This window comes from Carcharhinus amblyrhynchos, chromosome 22, assembly GCF_965287045.1.
Source record: "Carcharhinus amblyrhynchos chromosome 22, sCarAmb.v2.hapA, whole genome shotgun sequence".
NCBI classification, from domain to species: domain Eukaryota; kingdom Metazoa; phylum Chordata; class Chondrichthyes; order Carcharhiniformes; family Carcharhinidae; genus Carcharhinus; species Carcharhinus amblyrhynchos.
In genome coordinates this window covers 19,856,948-19,881,101 of record NC_137345.1, presented here as the reverse complement: position 1 = coordinate 19,881,101, position 24,154 = coordinate 19,856,948, and the positions used below count along the sequence as shown (strand labels likewise).

At 44.1% G+C, this 24,154-nt stretch overlaps 1 protein-coding gene across 3 annotated transcripts in view; it reads left to right on the top strand.

The window, feature by feature from the left end:
- Positions 1–6,434: 6,434 nt before the first annotated feature.
- LOC145356986 (plexin-A2-like) overlaps positions 6,435–24,154 on the top strand; it is a 470,896-nt gene continuing 453,176 nt past the window's right edge. For all 3 annotated transcript variants that reach the window (XM_080210014.1, XM_080210012.1, XM_080210013.1), the window contains exon 1: positions 6,435–6,604. The gene's annotated coding sequence lies outside the window, so the exon portion shown is untranslated. The remainder of the gene's footprint in view (positions 6,605–24,154) is intronic.

Below are 24,154 nucleotides of genomic sequence, written 5' to 3'. Positions count from 1 at the left end.
GTTCCCCCTTGCCTGTCGACCTGCCTGGCTGCGAGTGCAATCAAAACCCACTGTGTAGAAGGATTTCACCCTGCAGAGGTGCTATTCTTGGTTTTTGTTTAACTTTTTAAATAGGTTGGTGAGAGGGCACATCCGTGTTGGAGCACCTTTTCCCTTCCTTCCCCTTTGCTGCAACCTTTTGCTCCTCTCAAGCTAGAAGGCTCCTGTCACCCTTTACGGGGGAGGAAACCTGTCTCCGTGCCAATTAAGGGAGGTTGCTTTGTGAAAATCCCAAGTCAGGAACTGCTTCTCCCCCTGCCTCCCCCAAATTGTAAGAAGTCTCACAACACCAGGTTAAAGTCCAACCAATTTATTTGATAGTAAACCCACAAGCTTTCAGAGTTGGTGTTGTGAGGCTTCTTACTGTGTTTACCCCAGTCCAATATCAGCATCTCCACATCATGACCCCCAAATCCCATCAGGGCAAATTCAGGATCTGGGAATAGCCTTAACTCCAGTTTCTCCTCCTGAGAGAATATTCAGCCCATTGCAATTCTTGGTTTTGGAGAAAACTGAAATTCAAGTATTTTCAATCCTCGGGGAAAGAATTTGAACCACGAAAGATAGCTAACAATTGATTTCAGAACTAATATTTTAGCGCAGCAAGTTGGGAGATTCTCACATCAGCCAGTTCATGGGGTTTGTGCCCCACTTGCATTTCCCAGCACTGGATTTCCAGCAGCCTCTGCTCCGCAGTAGAAATCAGTGGGGCGATGCAAAGACCATTTAAATGGTCATTTAAATATAATTTCAATGAGATTAGTAGGCCCAGGACTGAAATCTCCAGGTCACTAATATCTTCCCCCCGTCCCAGAGTGTTTCACTCTGGTGGGGTTTATACTAGCTCCCCACTAACAGGCAGCCCAACCCCATTGGAGTGAAGTGGGGATATTCGGGATCCCCTGAAGGTTGAGTGGAGGGGGACATGGCCCTTAGGCATTGGCACCCCGGCAGTGCCAGCCGGTGCCTCTGGCACTGCCCACAGGGCAAAGTGCCAAAGCCCAGGGGGCATCTTGGCACTGCCCGCCAGGCATGGGGCAGTGCCAAAGGGAAGGAATTTATGAAGGTGGAGCCTGATGGGAGCAGGGCCTAGGGGGTGATTGGTGGGTGTGAAGGATTCCGCTGCCATTCTGCAGACAGGATCGGTGGGGGAAACAGGAAGGCCGGCGATTGGGGTGACCTGGGGTTGGGGGTGTCAGCCGTGGGGGGTGGTCAGCCTGCTGGGGGTGGGGGTCGGCACTGCGGGGGAGGGTCAGGGCTGTGGGGGGAGGGTGGGCATGCTGTCAGGCGGGTGGAATTGGTGGAGATTGCGGTGGGCTGGGAGGAATGTTGTCAAGGCTGGGCCCAGAAATGATCGGGGGGGGGGGCGGGGGGGGGGGGAGCAATCAGGCCTTGGGGGGGGGAGGTCAGGATAACCATCAATGTAGGGGCTGCGGGACTGGCCAGCAATCGAGCTGGCCAGCAACTGGGAGACCAGCAATGGAGGACAGATTGGCGCATGCATAGTAGTCCACTCAGTGCACAGATTTCAGCCTCTCCAGCGGGGATAGACCCTGCCCCCTGAAATTTGATGATATTCACTCTGGTGGTCTCTGCAGTGCACAGAGATTCTTCTCTGGACTCCCACTGAAAAAAAAACAGCATGAATTACTCCAGTTTTCACCCGAATCCGACACATAGAATTTTTTTGGGAGAATTCCACCCAACTTATATTAAAATAAATCATAAGATAAAGAAGAGAATCAACCTGACCTCTGATTGACCCGAGGATTAGCTGCAGGCTAATGTTCTCTAATATTCCTCAAGAAGGCAGAACAATTACATGCTGTGGCCTTAAAGTGACTGTCTAATTACACACAGCTGCACTTTAGCAGCAAAATAATGCATATCAAATCCTATACGAGAATGCTCTTCTCCTTATAAAATAGCATATTCTGCAAGTTAGCGTGTGCAGTCTTACAGGACACCATTTAGTGCAATAAAGGAATTGAAATGGGACATCATGACATGGCGGCGTTTCTAAAAGACCCAAGACATTTAAAGAAAAAACACAAAATGCTTGAACTCAACTGCTGAATACTCAGCAGGTCAGACATCATCTGTACATTGAAATGGAGTTAATGCTTCGGATTGATGACGGCCGCTTCACCTTGTAAAGTCTACGTGTGCGATCTTACCGGCCGTTCATGCTGCACTCCCACTGCGGCGAGTTTGGAAAATTTCGCACCCAGCCAAATCTCCAATCGCTGCAGTGGGATGGAAAAGTCCCACCGGCATGAACGGTGGTAACATTCCAGCCTATGAGTCAGGCGGTGCAGCTCAATACTACTACTGTTTAGTATGCCAATATTTTACAATCACCCCCTGATTGACTGATTGACTGTCTTAGCATTGCAAAGACTTAGAGTGGAATTCTACAGCCCCGTGAGAGTGGGGTGGGACCGGTCCTGGAAAATGTGGCAAGTCGTTCAAGAATCCAGTGGCTTTGGAGGGAGTGGAAAATACCAGCTAGCGGGCAAACCTAATTGTTGAGACCTGAGGCGTGGGGCGATGGCTGAGGACCTGACTCTTTTCAAAAAGGTGGATATAATGACACAGTTTTGTTTCTGAGTGAAGATATGAGCCTCGTATGTGAAGATAATTTTCCTCTCCTGTTTTTATCATTATTATTGGATGTGGAATGGAGCATTCCAGTAACTGACAAAGACCCTAAATGATGGAGTAAAAAATATGCTCCATTAATAAATTCAACAACATAACAATTCGCATTTATATAGCCTCTTTAACATTTTAAAAATCGCAAGGTACTTCATAGGAGTGTTATCAACCAATATATGACTCTGTGCCACTCAATGACTAGATGCACCACGTAGCATTATGCCCAGTCATTGCAAATAAGAAGATCCAGAGTTCAACTTTTGTTCTGCAGTGAGTTATTTTTGGATAAGTACATGGATGGGAAACAATTAGAAGGATATGGGCTAAATGGGGGTAACTAGGACTAGCTGCAGGGGCACCGTGTTCAGAATGGACCAGTTGGGCCAAAGGGCCAGTTTCCATGCTGTATTCCGTGCTCTATGACTCTATGACAGTTCCTCGTTAGGTGGAAGTGTAATGGTTTTAGGCAAGGGATTGAAGAAATGGTCAAGATGATTATGTAGGGACATTGGGTGAGACAGGATTGGGCTCACCTGAAGTGCCTCACACAGTGTAATAGCCTAGCAAAAGTAACTGAGCTTACACATTGACAATAGCTACTCAGATGAGGCACCAAAGGGTTGCCAGGAAATTTGTTACTGTACCTTCAAAATTTGTCTGAATAAAATGGCAGTAAATGGGGAAAATATGCGTTTTAAAGGAAATTAACTCCTGATTTAAGCTTTTTTGGTTACTCAGTCCCAGGTTTGTTTCATTTTTAGCTTGTTTGTACCTATAAGCAGATGTGTTACATGATATATTCCGTATGCCTGTACAGAGTTAGACATTGAGTTGTGCATAATAATGAAACGTCCATAAAGACTTGATGTTAACCCCTGTATATCTATTTTATAATCCATCTTCTGGTGTTTGTGGGTGGTTCAATTTCACTTTTAAATTACATAGCAGCATCTTTTGTAGTACGCATCCACAGCACACATTGAAATAAAGGTGAATAATATTGCGCTTTTTCTGTTCACACACGATACTCACCAATGAATTGTATTTGAAATCTGTTCATTGTGCGAGAGAAATGTTACCCAAATGTGCGCAGTTCAGTCTCATCAGTATCAAATAAGCTGAATGACAAGGTTTGTGGTGATACTGGTTAAGGAGAAGAGTTGGCCCAATTCCAAGATTTAGCAGATCTCTGAATTTATTTTGACTGATTCTCAAGACATGAGTGGCACTGGCAAGGCCATGTTCCCTGGAAAAGGTGAGACCTGGTTTTGAATTCTGCGATCGAAACTTTCATCTCAACCTGCACACTGGCCGGGAGGGCCAAAGTTTAATAACACAAACAGAGATGGTGGAAACACTCAGCGCATCAGGCAAGATCTGTAGAGAAAGAAACAAGATGGGTGGCACAGTGATTAGCACAGCTACCTTACAGTGCCAGAGACCTGCATATAAGACCTATGGACAAGCAGGCAGCATGATTAACAATCCCACGCACCCCAGGCATTCTCTCCCACCTTCTTCCGTCGGGAAAAAGATACAAAAGTCTGAGGTCACATACCACCGACTCAAGAACAGCTTCTTCCCTGCTGCCATCAGACTTTTGAATGAACCTCACATTAAGTTGATCTTTCTCTACACCCTAGCTATGACTGTATCAATACATTCTGCACTCTCTCATTTCCTTCGTTGTTAATGGTAAGCATTGCCCATATAGAGTGTCAGAAACAATACTTTTCACTGTATCCTAGTACATGTGACAGTAATAAATCAAATCAAATCAAATCAAACCTGGGTTCAATTCCAGGCGTGGCTGATTGTATGTGTGAAGCTTACACGTTCTCCCCGTGTCTGCGTGCATTTCCTCCGATGCTCAGATTTCCTCCCACACTCCAAAGATGAGCAGGTTAGATTGATTAACCATGCAAAATTGCTCCTTGGTGTCAGGGGATTAGCAGGATAAATACATCAGGTTTTGGGGATAGGGTCTGGGTAGGACTACAGGCTCAATGGGCCAAATGGCCTCCTTTTGCACTGTTGGGATTCTATGATTCGATACTCCAGGCCTCAGACCATCTGAAACATGTTCAACTTCGCTGATGAGCGTTAACATTTAACATGATTAGGGTTTCTCTGTGGCCAACCGTGGGAAATAACAGTCAAGTTTTATCTTTACTTCCCTGGCTGTGATGAAACCATGGTCAGACAGGGACAAGGTTAGCTCATTGTATAGGGGCTTGCTAATGCCTGTGATGTGTTTTGCCCAGGCTAGGGTAGAGGAAAGGCTCAGGGTTGCCAACGAGATTAAACCGAGGCTTTACCTGATGCAATTTTTCAAAGTCATCTTGGCTTTTTGGCTAAGGTGAACTGTTAGATTAAGCCTGGGGGGTGGGGTGGGGTGGGGTGCAGGGGTGGGGGGGGAGGTGGGGGTGGTGGTGCCGGGGGGCTGGTGTTGCAGTGCCTCATCCTGTCAGCTTGGATCTTGTTGATGAAGCCCAAGATGAGTTGTAAAGTCTGTCTTGTCAGCTTGGAACTTGTTTTTCCCTCATGTGGGGACTATGATTGGATTCAATTGGAATTGGCTTTGGAATTCAAAATCAGGTAGCAAAAGGTGGCATGGTGTCACAGTGGCACGGTGGTTAGCACTGCTGCCTCATAGCGCCAAGGACCTGGTTTTGTATCCTGGCTCGGGTCACTGTCTGTGCGGAGTCTACACATTCTCCCAGTCTCTGCGTGGGTTTCCTCTGGGTGCTCTGGTTTCCTCCCACAGTCTGAAAGATGTGTAGTTAGGGGCATTGGTCATGCTAAATTCAACATCAGTACATCTGAACAGATGCCGGAGTATGACACCTAGGGCATTTTCACACTGACTTCATTGCAGTGTTAATGTAAGTCTGCTTGTGACACTATTAAATAAAATACACTTGTAGCTAGGGTGTAGAGAAAGATCAACTTTATGTAAGGTGGGTCCATTCAAAAGTCTGATGGCAGCAGGAAAGAAGCTGTTCTTGAGTTGGCTGGTATATGATCTCAGACTGTGACTCGACACTTCAGGTGTCACCCATCTGAAATGTGGTCAACCTCACTGATCAATGCCAACAGTTTACATGACTGAGAGAGGGCTGGCACAATGGCCCGGTGGTTAGCACTGCTGCCTTGCAGTGCCAGAGACTCTGGTTCAATTCCTGGCTTAGGTCACTGTGTGGAATCTGCATATTCTCCCCATGTCTGCATGGGTTCCTGCGGGTGCTCTGGTTTCCTCCCACAGTCTGAAAGACATGCTGGGTAATTGCATTGGCCATGCTAAATTCTCCTTCAGTGTACCCGAATGGGTGCCAGAGTGTGGCAACTAGGGGATTTTCACAGTAACTTCATTGCATTGTTAATGTAAGCTTACTTGTGACGTTAATAAATAAATTTAAAAATGTGGCCAACTGTGGGAAATAACAGTCCATAGATTTATCAATTTCATTCAGGTTGAAACAAAAACCCTTTGCAAATTCAGAGGTTGGAAGAGTTAATAGATGGACAGGTTCCTCCTGCTGTGTGGGTTGAGGTGACAAAGAGGAGTCTGGTGGAAGGTATGCTAATGAGCACGTATTATGCAAATATGCGTCATAGGCTAATGAGTACGTGATATGCTGATGAGGCGTATGCTAATATGCACGCTATGCTAATGAGGCAGTGGCGGAGCTGTGTCTGCGCTGGGATTAGGAGAGAGAAGGACGGAGCGCCTGTGAAGAACAACATTTAAAAGGAGAAGCGGAGCGGAGTCAGCTCAGGACTGGGAGCCGGGAACACACTCACGGAGCAGTGTGCAGCTAGCCAGCAGCGGAGCACTCGGATTGCCAGCAAGACAAGAAGAAATTTAAACAGGGGGGGAAAAAGAAACACTCACAAGACACAGACAGTGAGTGAAATGTTTTCAATTATTAATGTGGAGAGAGAGAGGGCAGAGAGGAGCAGGCAAGAAAAATGCAGAGAGGGGTTTGTTTTAAAATCTTAGTGTGAGTGGGACGTTTATTTTTAGGGGGAGCGTGGCCATTGGAGAAAGGGGGGACATTAAGTGGAAGTGTGACCATGGGGAAAGGGGACACTTAGTGGGACTGTGGCCATGGGGGAAAGGGGGACATTGAGTGGGAGTGTGGCCATGGGGGAAAGGGGGGACACTTAGTGGGACTGTGGCCATGGGGGAAAGGGGGACATTGAGTGGGAGTGTGGCCATGGGGGAAAGGGGGGGGGACACTTAGTGGGACTGTGGCCATGGGGGAAAGGGGGGGGACACTTAGTGGGACTGTGGCCATGGGGGAAGGGGGGGACACCTAGTGGGACTGTGGCCATGGGGGAAGGGGGGGACACCTAGTGGGACTGTGGCCATGGGGGAAGGGGGGGACACCTAGTGGGACTGTGGCCATGGGGGAAAGAGGGCACATTGAGTGGGACTGTGTCCATGAGGGAAAGGGGGGACACTTAATGGGACTGTGGTCATGGGGGAAAGGGGGGACACTTAGTGGGAGTGTGGCCATGGGGGAAAGGGGGGACACTTAATGGGACTGTGGTCATGGGGGAAAGGGGGGACACTTAGTGGGAGTGTGGCCATGGGGGAAAGGGGGGACACTTAGTGGGACTGTGGCCATGGGGGAAAGGGGGGACACTTAGTGGGACTGTGGCCATGGGGGAAAGGGGGGACACTTAGTGGGACTGTGGCCATGGGGGAAAGGGGGGACACTTAGTGGGACTGTGGCCATGGGGGAAAGGGGGGACACTTAGTGGGACTGTGGCCATGGGGAAAAGGGGGGACACTTAGTGGGACTGTGGCCATGGGGAAAAGGGGACACTTAGTGGGGCTGTGGCCATGGGGAAAAGAGGGCACATTGAGTGGGAATGTGGCCATGGGGGAAAAGTGGAAATTGAGTGGGAGTTCAGTCATAGGGGAAAAGGGGTCATTGAGTGGGAGTCTGGCCATGGGGGAAAGGGGGGGACATTGAGTGGGAGTCTGGCCATGGGGGAAAGGGGGGGACATTGAGTGGGAGTCTGGCCATGGGGGAAAGGGGGGCATTGAGTGGGAGTCTGGCCATGGGTGAAAGGGGGGCATTGAGTGGGAGTCTGGCCATGGGGGAAAGGGGCGCATTGAGTGGGAGTCTGGCCATGGGGGAAAGGGGCGCATTGAGTGGGAGTCTGGCCATGGGGGAAAGGGGGGGGACATTGAGTGGGATGCCTGGACAGAGAGAGAGAGAGCGAGATTGTGGGGAAAGAAGTTGCTGCACTGACTCCAGCTGAAGGCAAGGTGAGGGGAGGTGCTGTGGTCCTAGCTGGAGATAGGTCTCTGAGGATGCAGGGGAGTGAGGACAGATGGTCCCGGGATCCAGGCTGGAGGGGAGGAAGGGGGGGGGGGGGGGAAATAAGGTGCCGCAGCTTCACCAACACGACAAACTCTGAACTGGCTCGCCCTGAAACTGCGGAGACTGGCAGCGTCAGCGCTGCGAGAAGCCAGTGAATGAGAGCTTTCCGGCAGCTTAGGAATTGTGTTCTCTTCCCCTCCATACTCCTATTAGAGAGGATGGAGAGCCTGGGAAAGACTGATTTGGACGGGGGGGGGGATTACGGAAGAACAGATGGGAGACTTCAACTATAATGAAATTGCAATAAATCTGTCAATGTGTTCCTAATAGTTTTTCAACAAGGGCGAATTAAGCATTTTGTAATGTCGCCTGTGCTGACCAGTCACTTTTTAATTAGTCCTTTTAAAAAAAATCATTGGACGTTTTTGACTTTAGGCTTTTAAAAAAACAAAGAAGAAATTGTTTCTGCAGAGTGTAATCCTCGTGCGAATGGGAATTCACTTTAGGTTAATCCGAGGCAATTGGAGTATGGGCGTCTCGGGATCTGCGGGCAAGGTAAAGGTGTTCCGAGTCAGAATCGGTTAACCACATTAAGAGGGCGCAGAGGCAAACAGTTAGCAAGGGAGAGCGGCGATGAGTGAGGAAACCTTCTGTCAGCAACGCAGTTCGGATAAAGAGAAGTGAGGTGGTTTTAATCTGTATTGATTAGCATGGGAGGAAATCTGCGTGAATAAGGTAGGATGGGGAGTCCTGTACATATTGAAGTTCTCGTACAGTGAGTGCATTTGCTTACCTTTTTGATAATGTGCAGCAAATAGTGTTATACAGTTCTCTGCACGTCGGGGATGCTGGATCAATGCATAGCAGTAACAGATGTCTGTTTCTGTTAGTTTCCTCTACTGATGGATATAGCCAAAAGGGATCTGTTTAATTACATTCTATATTCTGTAGCTACGAAGCGAATTCGGGAGGAATAGACAGAATATGCCAGGATTGGAAAATGCCCCAAAGCATTATTTCTTCTTGCAAATGACCTGAATTACTATCTATCCAAAAAGTAATCCTAGAATCTATTCCTGGCGATATCTTTCCAGACTGTGTCTCTCCCCCTTTTTTTATTTTGGCTTGTGTTTTTTTTTCCCTCCTTTTAATTGCCATTCACCCTTGGGCATCTCTTTAGGGGTCAGGTTGTTCTGCCAAGAAAGAAATTGTTAGCAGTAGGGGGAAGTGGAGAACAATTGTACTGCTCAAATGTGCCTCCTAGTGGTTCCGGGATCATCACTGACCGTGGCCACAGAGGTACTTGTGTACAGGACCGGGACGTCAAGGGAGGATGAATGGGATTTGGGAATATGAGAGCGCCGGGAAAATCAATGTCTGTTTGAAAACAAAAACAAAGACTGCGAGTACATTTCAACAGGAGAATTGGTAAATGTAATGTGGCTATCATGGGCAACCTGGAGTTTTTTTTCAGGCAATGTAACTTATGCATCTTGTAGGAAAACATTCTAACAAATACAGAAGTATAATCATCTGTTGCGTATCTTAACTTCAGGCATGCAAAAATCTTGTGCACAAAGCAGCCAGAAAAATTTAGTTTGAAAAGTGGAAATGAGAGGTACCAGCCATTTAAAATGATGTGGGGGAGAAGAGGGTAGAGGGGAAGAACCCTCCCCCCCGCCCCCCCCCCCAACCCCCAAGAATTACCTGAAAGAATACCTGTCAGCTTTACTGGGGTCTAGATAACGTTTGTTCTCGTTTTTTATCTGAAAGGTTGGGGGGTGGGTATCAATGTTATCCTTATTTGTGACTGTGTAAATGTGTCCCACACCTGGATTCTATGTTTAGCCAGGATGGAAGATCAGTGGTCCAGGTTGTGTACTCCTCTGTACGTATCTTCATACTGGTTAGAAGGAGCTTTATTTCAAGAAATGTCACTAATTTTGCAGCTCCTGAAACTGTTTCCCAGTGCTGCAGCACTGAGTTTGATCTTGTGATTCACTGGGTAAACCGTTCCAAAGAGAGTAGGCACATTTGGATGTCCAACTAGATGAGAATGACGCTTGGAGTTGTATGACTGTCACTCATGATTACAGCAGGATATTAATGTTTTGATATGTATTACCCATCCTTGCAATGAATGTGGATGTGAAGTTTAACAAATAGCTGTTCAAAAAGTTGAATCAGCTCTTTTGTTTGTTTTCACATCAATCAAATATGGGCAAACTAAATATCTGTAGATGTATGCTGTAGCATTTCAATTTGTAGAAATATTAATATACAAAGCTGTAAAAGGAGCAAACCCCTGCATCCCCCTAAAGCAGCAGTACCGTACATGCAAACTGTTCTTCCCTCACCCTTCCATCTCCTCAATCCAATCATCACTTCTCATCTTCCAAAGGAACAGCACGCTATTGTGTAGTTTAAAGTTTATTGATTAGCCACAAGTAAGGCTTACATTTAACACTGCAATGAAGTTATTGTGAAATATTCCCTAGTCGCCACAGTCTGGCGCCTGTTCAGGTTAATGCACGTAACCAGCACGCATTTCAGGATGTGGGAGGAAACTGGAGCACCCGGAGGAAATACACACAGGATGAATGTGCAGGCTCCACACAGGCAGTGACTCAAACCAGGAATCGAACCCAGGTCCCCAGTGCTGTGAAGCAGCAGTGCTAACCACGGTGCTACCGTGCCACCCATAGTTCCATGGGTACTATCCCATCCACTTCATCCAGGTGGGCATACTTCATTTGTCAGCAGACAGGAAGCGCCAGCAATTTGACTGGGACACTTGCAGCCGTTCTCGATTTGTGACTATACCTGACATTCTTGTTCTAGAGCAGTGACCATCAATGGAAACCCTGGCTGATTTACTTTCCCTATTCCTAATCTTGGGTGTTGGGGCCAGTTATAGCGACCTGTTACAACAACATCAACTTCCACTCAAGGTAGAACCTTCAATGTAATAAAACGTCCTGAGGTGCTTTGCAGGAGTGTTATGGGATTAAGTATGGCAGCAAGCCAAATAAGGAGGTATCTGTCCCAGTGATCAAAGGGATAGGTTGTAAGGGGAAACTTAAATAAGGAAAATGAGGCAGTCTAGGTGGAGAGACACAGGAAGGGAATTGTTACATCATAAGAAATCAAAGATCTGGGTCTAACTCCAGGGTCATGATATATATCTAGTGCATAAGGGCAGAGAATTTAACCAGTTGAGCCATTGGGGGAGCTGTCAGACCAAATCGTTTTCCACATCGGAGCAAATGCATGATCTAGGAACTCAGTGACCATTGTTCTTGAAATAATGTTGTGAATGAGGAGCTGTTCTCTAATGAAGCACATATTCAGATTCCATTACATTATCAGCAGTTCTGCTAGAAAAAGTGCATGTTTTGTATGCTGAAAAGAAAATTCAGCATCTGACATTGTAATTCCCACCATGTAGTCATGTTGAGAAGGAATGCTGTTTAAACAGAGCGTGCACATATTGCGCTGTGAGGTCTGAGTTTGGAGCTGCCCTTGATTGAGGGCAGGGATTGCAAAATCTATATTTTGTTGACATCTGTGCCTGAGCTTCCATAATGGTGACTTTGCAATCATGTGTGGATCACTGGGTAATACACTGACAGAGTGGAAAGGAAAAAGTGGTGCAAGTTTCCCTTGGATTGAACTTTGCATTGATTTCATTGGTGGCGGACGTTGAGACTTATGCATTTGTCTATCAGCTTCTCAAATAGTACCACTACTCTTGTGTACCCACAACTGTACAGTGGGGCAAAATTAGGAATAAATTAACAGTCTAATAATAGAACAAAATATAAACAGTTTCAATTGCAGAACTAAACAGGTAATATGGGAAGAAGAATAAGTTTTGAATTACAGTATTGGATGTTTTAAAAATCAGTCTTTGCATTTATTAAGAGGAAATCCAGTGGGAGTTGGTGACAATAGCCTCTTTATATACACCTTCTTTGGTTCTCTTGTTCAAGAAGGTGAAAATCATGCCAGAATGAATATTTTCACCTTGGTGCTCTTGGAGAGCTGAGATTGTTGAATTTTAAAGGAAAGAAAAAAGACTCTACTTCATACTTTTAAAAATATGGATGCAGTTCTTATGACCCTGAGAGCTGGTGAATCTTACTACATCAAAAAATGTGACTTTGAAAAAAGGATTCCTGCAAAAGCTACTGTTTTGGAGTTCTTGTTAAATATTCTTAGCCTGTAGTTATTCAGCTTGGGTATTTGCTTCTGGGAAGCGTGGGTTCCTGATGACATAGAACCGTAGAAAAGTTATAGCACAGAAGGAGGCCATTCGGCCCATCTTGTCCATGCTGACTCAATGTCACCCACATGCTCTTTCTAATTCTACAGTCCTCATTTAACCCATAGCCCTGTAACAAACAGCACTTAAGGTGCAAATCCAAGTGCTTAGGGCCTCTGCCTCCACTACTAACTCAGTCAATGAGTTCCATACACCCACCACCCTCTGCGTTTTAAAAAAAACTCTTCCTCATGTCCTCTTGCTTCTGCACCCCAAAAAACATTTCCATGAAAATGTGCAATTATCATGGCAAAATAGGTTTATTAAGTATGAATTCATATAGATTTACCCTTGCCTTGCTGTTAACAGCCTTGTCTCTGTTAGTTGTGGGATGCAACTTCACTGCAGGCCTTAGAACATAATGCAGCCTCTGGCACTTCAGTGGAGTACTGAGGGAGTATTTTGCCAAAAGTGGCATTTTTTTGGATCAGATTTTAAATTGAGGTGTGTTTGCTCAGGTGTACATAAAACATCCCATGGCACTCGTTTGAACAAGGAAATCCTTCTGTATCCGGGCCAGTATTTATCCTTTAACCAGTGCCAAAAATAGGTTAGCTGTTTGCTTAACCTATTGCTGTTTGTGTAATCTTGCTATTTACAACTTTGCCATTGTGTTTGCCCACAAAACAATAGTGACTACAGTACAAATGAAACAAATTTTGTCCCAACTTTGTTCTGGGACATCCTGAGGATGTGATAGCTGCTACGTAAATGTAAGTTTGTTCTTGTTGACAAAGTATGAGTTCAAGCATGTAATATTCCCCTTTTCAGAAGCTTTCCATTCCTTTAAGGCCCCTTGTATTTGCAGGGTAGGTGCATTTGCTGTGCTGGTCCCTGCAGAGTTTTTGCGTGTTCTAGGTTGAATAAATAATATTGATTTCAAAGGTTATTATGGATTTAATACCTCAAAATTACACTCAAGTCATTTGATACAAATAATTATGTGAATGGGACATTAATAACTTAAATACTACTTCCTCAGGGCACCTGAACCTGGGCAAGTTCAAAATCATTATGAATAATGGTGTGTGCTAGTAATTTTTGCACTCCAGGCCATTTTTAACTTGGCATGAGAACAAACTGTGTTGAAGTATATACTACCCCCAATGGGCTTTGTATGTGCTTTGGTAATTTTAGGATCTTTAATTTGGATAAAACGATTCATTTTTCAAATAAGGAGCTGAATTTAGTTATTAAAGGAGATTATACCCTCCCTGACCAGCATTATAGGGGTAGTGTTAGCAAGCTTAGGAGTTTTCATAAGAGATGGGAACAGGGATGGACTATACAGCCCCTCGGTTTTGCTTTACCATTCAACATGATCGTTGCTGTTCTACTTTCTTACCGTCCTCTCTCCATTTCCCTTAATTCCCTGAAAGACCAAATGACTGTCTACCACACCATAAATATATTCAACAATAGAACATGTACAGCTCCCTACAGCAGAGAATTTGGTGTTGCAAATTTGGTGTTGGACATGCAACGCAACCTCACCTCTGCTTGCCTTTGCACTGGGTTCAAATCATACTAGAAGTTGTACAGAACAGTAATTTTAAACAGTATACAGGTACCAGACCATTTATTGGGAATCCCGAAAGCTGGGAGGACAGACCAGTATCCAAGGTCACCGTCGCAGACGTCAAATTGGCCGCCTTGAAAGTTAACCCATAGAAAGCGACTGGCCAGAATGGGTCCCCTGGACGAGTACTCAGATTGTGCATGGACCAGCTGGCTGGTGTATTTTTAACATCACCTTACACCAACCTAAGGTCCCTACCTGCTTCAAGAAGGCAATAATCATTTCCGTAACAAAGAAAAGCCATATGGCATGCCTTAATGACTACTACCCGGTGGCTCTGACATCCATCGTTATGAAGTGCTCCAAAAGGTTAGCCATTGCATGCATCAGCTCCAGTCTCCCAAATTGCCTGGACCCACTACAGTTCACCTATCAGTAGCCACCATCTCCCTGGCCCTAATCTCAACCTTGGAATGCCTGGATAACAAGGGCACTTATGTCAGACTCCTATTTTTTGTCCACAGCTCAGCCTTCGTCACCATAATCTCAACTCCTAACTCTGTGACCAAGGGCTTGACCCCTCCCTCTGTGACTGGACTCTAAGCTTCCTAATCCATAGGCCACAATCAATAAGAATATTCAATGTCATCTCCACGAATATCCTCAACATAGGCTTTCCCCGAAGACTGTGTCCTCAGCCCCTTGCCATACTCTTTATACACTTCTGACTGCATGGCCAAATTCCACTCCAACTCCATTTTCAAGTTTTGCCTACTACCGCTGTGGTCAGGTCACAAACAATGATGAGACGGAGTACAGGAAAGAGATAGAAAATCTAGTGAAGTGGTGTGATGACGATACTCTCCCTCGACGTCAGTAAAACGAACGGAATAGTCATCGACTTTAGGAAGCTTACTGGAGGACATGCCCTATCTACATCAGCAGTGATGAAGTGGAAATGGTTGACAGCTTCAAATATTCTAGGTGTCCAGATCATTTATAACCTGTCCTGGTATCCTGATATCATTAGAAAGCCCAGCAAGACCTCTACTTTCTGAGGAGGTTAAGGTGATTTGGCATGTCCACTATAACTCTTATCAATTTCTACAGATACATCCAAAATCATGATATATCACAGGTTGGTATGGTTCCTGCTCTGACCAAGACTGCAAGAAAATACAAAGGGTTGTGAACATAGCCCAGTCCATCACACAAACTAGTCTCCCATCCATTGACTACATTTTCTGCTGCCTCAGAAAAGGCATACTCTCTTCCACCTGTGAATTAGTGCACTTGAATAAAAGAAATCATGAAAGTTTGGCAATTATTTCCATCTTTGAAGAAACATTGTGTTGATCTTTGAGTATACTATTGACATTATTTATGAATCATAAGGTGATACAGTCAGAGTAAGGGCAGAAGGTTTTATTTTAACTTTAGTGTGTCTTGATCGGCACAGGCTCGGAAGGCTGAAGGGCCTGTTCCTGTGCTATACTTTGTACTTGTTCCTCATAAGAGAAGTATCTATTAGTTGAACACTGGGAGAAATGTCAGGTTTGAGCATAAATGTAAATTGGTGGAGGTTTTCTGGGGAAGTTTTTTTGTTTTAATGGTTTTTTTTTCCCCAACAGCTGCTTTTACTCTTTTTAATTAACCAAACCCGTGAGGCAGCTTGCTATAGTGGTAGAGCCCTTCAGTGGAACTTAGCCATCTGGGCACTGAGTGTCTCCCTTTCTGCTTTCTGCATGAAAAGATGCCCTGAATTACTTAGCAGGGCCTGAAAGGACCTGCCACTACTGTACAATAACCCTGCCGTGTCAATGTGCCCGTAGGCCACGAACAGCTGCAATATCTCACACACGAGATGGAAGCAGGTGAAGTGTTAAACTGGATCTCAAGCTTTTTCCGCTTTTGGGAATGGTTGCTGTAAAATGGGAAAACTGCCATGGTGTACTTTTGTATATGCTAGTCCTATAATAATACAAATCAACTGTAGCCTAACCTACACGTACCCACAGGAAAATCAACTTGTCAGTGATACTCATAAACACCAAGCCTAAAGCAAAGGTGAAAGACATTGGTATGAGTAGTTTGCTGGTGCACAATTAGTCCAACAATATTTCAGCTAAATTTAAGTTGACTTTTGGGAATATTAAGCGCTCCCTACTATAAATGCAAGAGCTGTTTGTCACTGCATTTTTTGTTTTTTTTTAACATTTTTTAAATTTTTCTTCATTCTGGCTATTGCTTGTTCACCAGCTACAGTGTCTGACTGTTGTCTTAACAAAAATAAATTACAGGCAACCTAGGAATGGGCCATTGATTAGCCTGGTCTTTGCGACTTGCCCAAGAAATTAGCTGAGCTATTGGGAAGCTGAAGTGGGCGGATGTTGGGAAGTCTGACCAAATGTACAGGTAGACTGAAAATCAAATTTCTTGTAGCGGAACACTATAATTCTTTTCCAAATGAACCAATGGCTTGTGGTAGACAAACGGAATCAGCGATGCTGTAATTAGAAATTGTTTCTAAAAAAAAAAGTTTTTATAAAGTTTGAAAAGTAACATCAATGATTCATTTGGTGCAAATTGGTCAGCACTGATGCTATTTGTGACACATTTACTTTGAGGATGTAACCATCAGGTTGGATAACGGTGAACCAGTAGATGTAGTGTATTTGAATTTCCAAAAGGCCTTCAGTAAGGTGCCACATAGAAGGTTACTGCACAAGAGTTACAGTGTTGGGGGTGATATGGTAGCATGGATGAAGGATTGATTAACTAACACATAGTCAGAATAAATGGGTCATTTTTAAATTGGCATAGCTAATGGTATGATATGGCTCCTGCTCTGCCCAAGACCACAAGGAACTACGAAAGTTTGTGAATGTAGCCTAATCCATCATTCAAATCAGCCTCCCATCCATTGATTCTGTCTACACTTCATGCTGCCTTGTTAAAGTAGCCATCGTAATTAAGGACCCCATGCACCTGGGACATTCTCTCTTCCGCCTTCTTTCATTTGGGAAAAAGATACAAAAGTCTGAGGTCATGTACCAACCGACTCAAGAATAGTTTCTTCCCTGCTGCTGTCAGACTTTTGAATGGACGTACCTTGCATTAAGTTGATCTTTCTCTGCACCCTAACTATGACTGTAACATGACATTCTGCATTGTCTCATTTCCTCCTCTATGAATGGTACGCTTTGTCTATACAGCGTGCAAGAAACAATACTTTTCACTGTTAATGTGACAATAAATCAAATCAAATAATGGAGTACCACAGGAATCAGTACGGGAGCCTCATCTACTTATGATCTATACTAATGATTTGGATGAAGGGATCAACTATATTGTAGCCAAACCTGCTGCTAATACAAAGATGGGAAAGAAAATTGTGAGGAGGATAGAGTCTAAAAAGGGTAAGGGAGTGGGCAAAAACTTAATAGATGGGATATAGTATGGAGCAATGAGAGGTTGTCCATTAGGAAGTGCAGAATATAATTAGAGTGGCAGCAGAGTGCCATGGTGCAGAGGGATCAGGCAGCATGCCACTGAGGTCCATTTGAGGAAAAAGACATGAAATTCAATAACTCTAGACAGCAAAAATGGCAAATTCATTGAAAATGTGATGTTTGAAGCCTTAATTATGTTCTTTCTGTCATCAAAGTTTATGTTGCTTTCTTTGGATGGCTTCACAAGTTAAACAACGTGAGAAGCATGCATGCAACGGGTTCGTTTTGAAAGGACAAAAGGAAGGATGTTTTGTCAACACGCATTGAGTTCTTGTAGTCTAGTTTATAATAAATTATTCATTGACAATTGTATTATTAAAATGATACTGCTGGGCCAGGGTTTCACTTTAGCATTTTTAATGAACAGAAATTATGTTCAAGTGGAGCTTCACAGTAGCAGATAGATCTTGGTGTTGTATGATCTCCATTGTCATTATTCCAATTATCTTACTTTTTGATTATCTGCCAGTGTTTTCTTGGGACCACGTCGTGAATGAAAAATTGCTTCATAGCAAACGCCTGCCCCCTTCCTGTCTACCCTGAATCATCATTTCAAGCCACAAAAAACTGGAGTTCACTTTATATTTTGTATCATGCTTGTCTTCATCCCCATGCCCTCGGGCATTTTCTGCTATTTGTGTAAAGCTAGAATTTGTGGACTTGATTATCTGTCAATTTTCATTATCAATCAGGGTAAACACTCTACCATGATAAATAATGGAAACTCCACCACTCAGAACTTCAACTGAAACACAGTAGGCTCCTGTGTGCTTGGTGTTTTGCAAAACCATTCCAGCCTGCTGCTTCGATCATCCTTAAGAAATGAAATGGTTTTTAAGAATTGAAAAATATTAAAATTTGTACAAAAGGATTGGTTTTTCTTTTGCAAATTTGTCATTTTCTTCCATTTTCTGAATTCCTGGACACTCTGGGATATTGCTTCCTGGATGCCCATTATTCATGTGCAAGTTCGGACAGTGATTGAGCCTGACAGGTTAGAGGGATGCGGAAGTAGAAGGGAGGACATCACAACTGAAACCAATCTTTATCCAGCGATCAAGCACAAAATCTCTGATCAATTTTCTCTTCCCCTACCCATTTGGTGGAGTCCTGCTGCTGTTCCAGCTGAAATCAGCTTACTCTGTACAGTTCAACAGATTGAACCTTCAAGCTTATTTCCCTATGTAGGTCAGTTAAACATTGGATAGACTTGCTGTGACATTGTCATTTCAGTTTTTGTTAAAGGTTCCTAAAGTCAAGACCTACATTTTAAGAAGTTAATAGTTTGGAGTCTGGCTCTTAAACCTGCATAACGTTACTGCAGCTTTGGCTCAGTAAACAATAGACCCCTTAAATACTCTTGGAGATTGTTGAATGATTTTTTAAAAAAGATTTTTCTTGCTGTTAGTCATATTTTTATGGTGACTAATAAAGGCAACATTATGGCAGAGTGGTTAGTGCTGCTTCCTCACAGCACCAGGTATCCATGTTCGGTTACCAACTTGGGTCACTGTCTGTCAATTCCGTACATTCTCCCCGTGTACGCATGGGTTTCCTCCAGATGCTTTGGTTTCCTCCCACAGCCTGGTTAGGTGCATTGGCCATGCTAAATACCCCCTCAGTGTAACCGAACAGGCACCAGAGTGCGGTAACTAGGGGATTTTCACAGTAACTTCATTGCAGTGTTAATGCATTTGCGACACAAACAAAAAAGAACTTTGTATTCCTGATATTATTTAATGTTGAATAAAGTGACTTTAGTTTGTTTGGCTTCATTTCCCTGAAATTTTGGAAATTTGCTGTGCTTCAGGCTAATTTGAATAAGGACATGTCACCGATGCAGCATCTGCATTAGAACCATAGAATCCCTACAGTGCAGAATGAGGCCATTCATCCCGTTGAGCCTGCACTGACTCTTCAACAGAGAATCTCACCCAGGCCCTATTCCCATAATCCCACGTATTTACCCCACTGATCCCGCTAGCCTATGTGTCTTGGGACACTAAAGGTCAATTTAGCATGGCTAATCAACTTAACCTGCACATCTTTGGAGTGTGGGAGGAAACCCATGCAGACACAGGGAGAATGTGCGAATACCACACAGATATTCCAAGGTTGGAATTGAACCTGGGTCCCTGGTGTTGTGATGCAGCAGTGATAACCACTGTGCCTCCCAGTACTTAGTAGTTATACCTAGCATTATGTAATAGACAACCAGATGGTCACAGTAGGGGCTTAACCTTTTATTTAAAAGATTACCTTACCATTATCTGGTATTTAATGGCCTCAAGTTCCTTCCAAGAGAGAGCCCCAGGGCAGCATGGTGGTACAGTGGCCATCCTTAATGTCCCAAGATGTGTAATTTAGATGTATTAGCCACGATAAAATGTGTAGGGTTATGGGGATAGTGTCTTACCCAGCTGCTCTCCCCTGCCCTCTGTCAGAGATTCAATGGGCCAAATGGCCTCAGTCTGTGTGATAGGCATTCTGTGATTTCAGAGACAACTGTTGACCAGTTGTTGAGATGGGCTTTACCTGACCTGTATTACTACATGTAAGTTTGGCTTTTGTTTTTCTGGCAGTAGAGTATTTTAATGGTTTTTTTTTTCCAAAGCACAAATCAAACCATTAATAGGATGCAATTTTACATCAACACTTTCTTAAATGGGATTTAACTTGCTGCTACTTTAATTGTTGGCAGGTGGAAGATTGGGTCTATAGGATCAATAATTTCTCAACATTCATTTATATAACAAAATTATGAATAGTTTCCCTATGTGGGCATTTATTGTGTTGCACAGTTTGTGAATAGAAGAAGTTTCCGCCTATAGGCAGAGGGAGTATCGTGGGAAACTGATCTAAAGACAAACAGGTCTGTGCAAGAAAATCACTAGGAAAGGAACCTTAAGTTGTTTATCTCCATCTTTTAACCAGCTCGAACATAATGTTCCAATTATCTTAGACCAGGGAATGATGTGTGGCATGAGGCTGAAGTGAAAGAAAGTAAAATAAATTTACAATGCGGTCTTAATTGGAAAAATAACTCATTAACATACATTATAATACAAGTGACTATTCAACACCAAATAGTTTATTTGACTGCATTAGGAGCAGCAGCCAAATTAATTGTCGTAGTCTGAAGTTTTCCAGCTGTTCCTACTGGCGGATTTATTCTTATTTGTTAGCCTATCAAATAGGCTCACATTAACACTGCAACAAAGTTACTGTGAAAGTCCCTGAGTTGCCACACTCTAGCACCTGGTTCGGGTAGACCAAGAGAGAATTTAGCGTGGCCAATTTGCCTAACCCAGCACGTCTTTTGACTGTGGGAGAAAACCGGAGCACCTGGGAGAAACCCACGCAGACACTGGGGGAACGTGCAGACTTTGCACAGACAGTGACCCAACCTGGGACCCTGGTGCTGTGAAGCAGCAGTGCTGACCACTATGCCACCGCGTTGCCCTCTAGTCCCGTCAATGGGACCCGCCGCAGGTTTCCCCCGCAATAGAGGGTGTGAACAATGAGAGAACCAGTTGACAACAGCAGGACTGGAAGATCCTGTCATCAACCAATGGCAGGCCGAAGCACACCGTGAGGGCACGTGGAAAATTGTGCCCATGGTTTCCTAGCAAAGTAGCTTGTGTCATAAGCCCCCTGTAAAATCATTGTGCAAGGGTAGGGTGGGGTGGAGTAACCAGGCATTATTGTTAGAGCACTGGTGGCAAGCCATCTGCCCAGGCAGAGCAAAGGGCATACTCTGCCAATTAGTAGGGTTGGAGTGATTTTTCTATCTGACACCCTAGACTGTGTGTGTGTGTGTATTCAATGAATGGAAATGTTTTTTTAAAAGTTGCCCTTATTGTGGGCAGGTGTTCTTAACATATGTAGCGCGCAAGCATTTGGCCCCAAGGCATCCGGAGAGTCTGCTGTTTGTTGCAGCTCATGTTTAGTGTGCTATTCCTGCTGGGCTTGGCCGCAGGAAGGCAAAATAATGACCTGGTGCTACTGAGAAGAACATCGGTCATTTGAAAGGAGCAGTATGGTCACGTCACCTGGCTAAAGCGTGATTACTTCACACCCCCACCTCCCCACAGGCATCTGAGCCAGAGGTAGAGAAAAGGTCGATACTGCCCATGACCTTTGTGTACAGGCAGAGCTAACTTTTCCCAGTAAGGAGCAGGGGCACCTAAAAGGGAGTGGTGTCCAGATTTTAGCACTGCAGTGCTAAATTGGTATCTGTTCAGTGTGTACGTGATCATTGAAAGAAACTAATAAGTGAAATATGGGACACTCTCTTCTGGAGGAAGAGGGAGTGTTGCATTGTCTTTTCTGACTGAAACGTGGATTCTGTGCCAGTTGTGTAATGCATGTCAATTCGTGTTGATAGCCAAGAGGCAGCAGTTCCCTAAAAGTTACATTCTATGCTCAATTTGAATTAGATTACTTTGAATATTTTAATCCAACCTTTGAAGCACTGTATTCCAACTTGTGTTATAAACACTGTGGACAATTAAGTAATTGGATAAATGAAGAGAATGTGGAAAAACAAATTTTGAAATATGGGGATTAGATTTCATTGATAAGTAGAAGGGAAAAGCAATATTCTGGTAATGTGCAAATGAGTAAGATTTCTGCAAATCTTTGTTTAACGTTTTTATACCTATCTGGCTCAATGCTCTTATTCAAATCCATTGTCCAATATATTACAGTAACAGGCTTCATTTAATGTCTTGCTAAAAGGTTATGTCACCATTTGTTCAATTAATTTGCTGATACGTTGCATTGAAGATGCTTGAACAAGTGTAACTGGTATCTACCTTTTCTAAAAGAAATTCTGTCCAGCATTTAGTGGGTATTTTTTGTGTCCAATGCACAGAGTTCAGTACAATGTCTGGACAGGAAATGTTGGATTTTGTGCAGCCTAAGATAACTTTGGCATCAACTTTGGGGGAGAACTGATGTTTTGCCAGAACAAACAAACATGTCAATGAAAAATGGACTTCATTGTTCGCTGCATTAGAGTATCGCCTGTAGACCGACAGATACGTATAGTTAATCGAACTGCTTTCTCAAATGCTCGATGCTAGTTTTTGAGAAGGAGAGGGAGGGCACTTGGGTTTAGTTAGATCCATGAGGCGATGTGGGTCTGTTTGCTTTGGGAGTACAGCTGACTTGTTTCAAAAGCTGCCAGTGCTGAGTGAATGTATCCGGCCTATTAGAACATAAACAATGGCTAAACTCTACACTGAGTGCAACGTTATATCTGGGGGTGGGGGGAGGTTGGGGGATAGTAGAAAATTCTTCATCTGTAAATAAAAACCCACTGTTCAGGTAGTTTATCTCTCTGATGTGATCACAATGAAGTCCTGCACTTCCTGTTAAGCAAGTAACTTGTTTTGAGATTTTCTTAAATTGCATCAGGAATAGTCACCAGCAAGACGTTAACTAAATTGCTGCTTCAACAGCCGGTCTGTTATTGCTGGCTCAGGGAAGGCAAAGGCTATTGTGTTTTCACAGTCGTCCACTATTTCCCTTTTTGGCCTTTCACCCAGCAATCGAAGACTCTGTTGTTTTGCATCTCCAGAGTTCCTTTTTAGGTACATTTTCTCAGCCAGTTGGAGGCAGGCGGTGTGATGGGAATCAGGAAAATTTGAAGAGTGTACCCAACCCCTGGCTGTTTCTTTTCCCAGGGGCTGCTGGTCCCAGAGGGCAACTTGCTTGGGAGAGGCAGGTAACTAAATAAGGTCACCTTGGCACCCATTAACCAGCATCATCCCAAGGTGATGGCAGTTTGCCAGAGATGGATAGGTCCCTGCTTTGTCTATAGCTTATCTGCTTGGAAGAGACAAGGGCACAGTGGGAGATTGGAGCACGAGGAAATGAATATGCAGTAATATCTTCAAAAGGGCACAGTGGTTTCATTCGCAGTGTGTATCCACAGTGCTTTGAAATGAAAGCATTTCTTCTGAGGGTGGATCCATCTGATAGTTTGAGTTTAAGGATTTGTCTGCAGTTTCCCAGCATTAATAGTGCATCCTTTCCTTCTCCTGCTCACCTGAGTAGTGCATGTCATTCTTAGTGGGGCTATGGCTGCCCCACCCCACCCCCCCCACCCTTGTCCAATGTCTTCCTGCCACTCCTGGAGATTGGATATGGAGGTGGCCTATTACTTAGCTACCTCCTGTAAAATTGTGCCAGAGGGCACATCCCTAACCTGAGCTGATTCTGGACCTGGAAATGATCTCCCTTGTGAAAATTTAAAGCAATGAAAATTCAAGCCTTCTCTGGAATGACTGATCAAACAGGTGAAGAACCCATCAGTTCTCAGATTCTACACTGCTCGACAATGCCAATTGAGTTCAAATAATTCTTTTGTACTTTTCAAGTTCCTGCATTATCTGATTCTCTTTTAAAGGGTGATTTTACCTTGGATCGCACAGTGGTGAAGCTTCCTGGACAATTCCAGATGTTTTCTTTGAATTGTCTTTGCTCACGTAGTACTTGCAAGTTTAGGCTCCAGAGTAATAAATGATACGCCAAATACGGGATTAGAGGATCATGACTTATTTGCGTGAAAGCATCTCCATTGATAGAGCTGCCACACAGAATAAGCATTTCCAACAAAAGTGAGTTCAGTGTTCCTCCTGCTGTCACAGAAATCTTCGCCAGGAAGGAGTCAGTCAAATGAAATAGTTAATTTCAACAATGGTGGCGAGAAAAATTCAGCACTGCTTGTGGAACTGAAGCTATTTCAGCAGAGTAC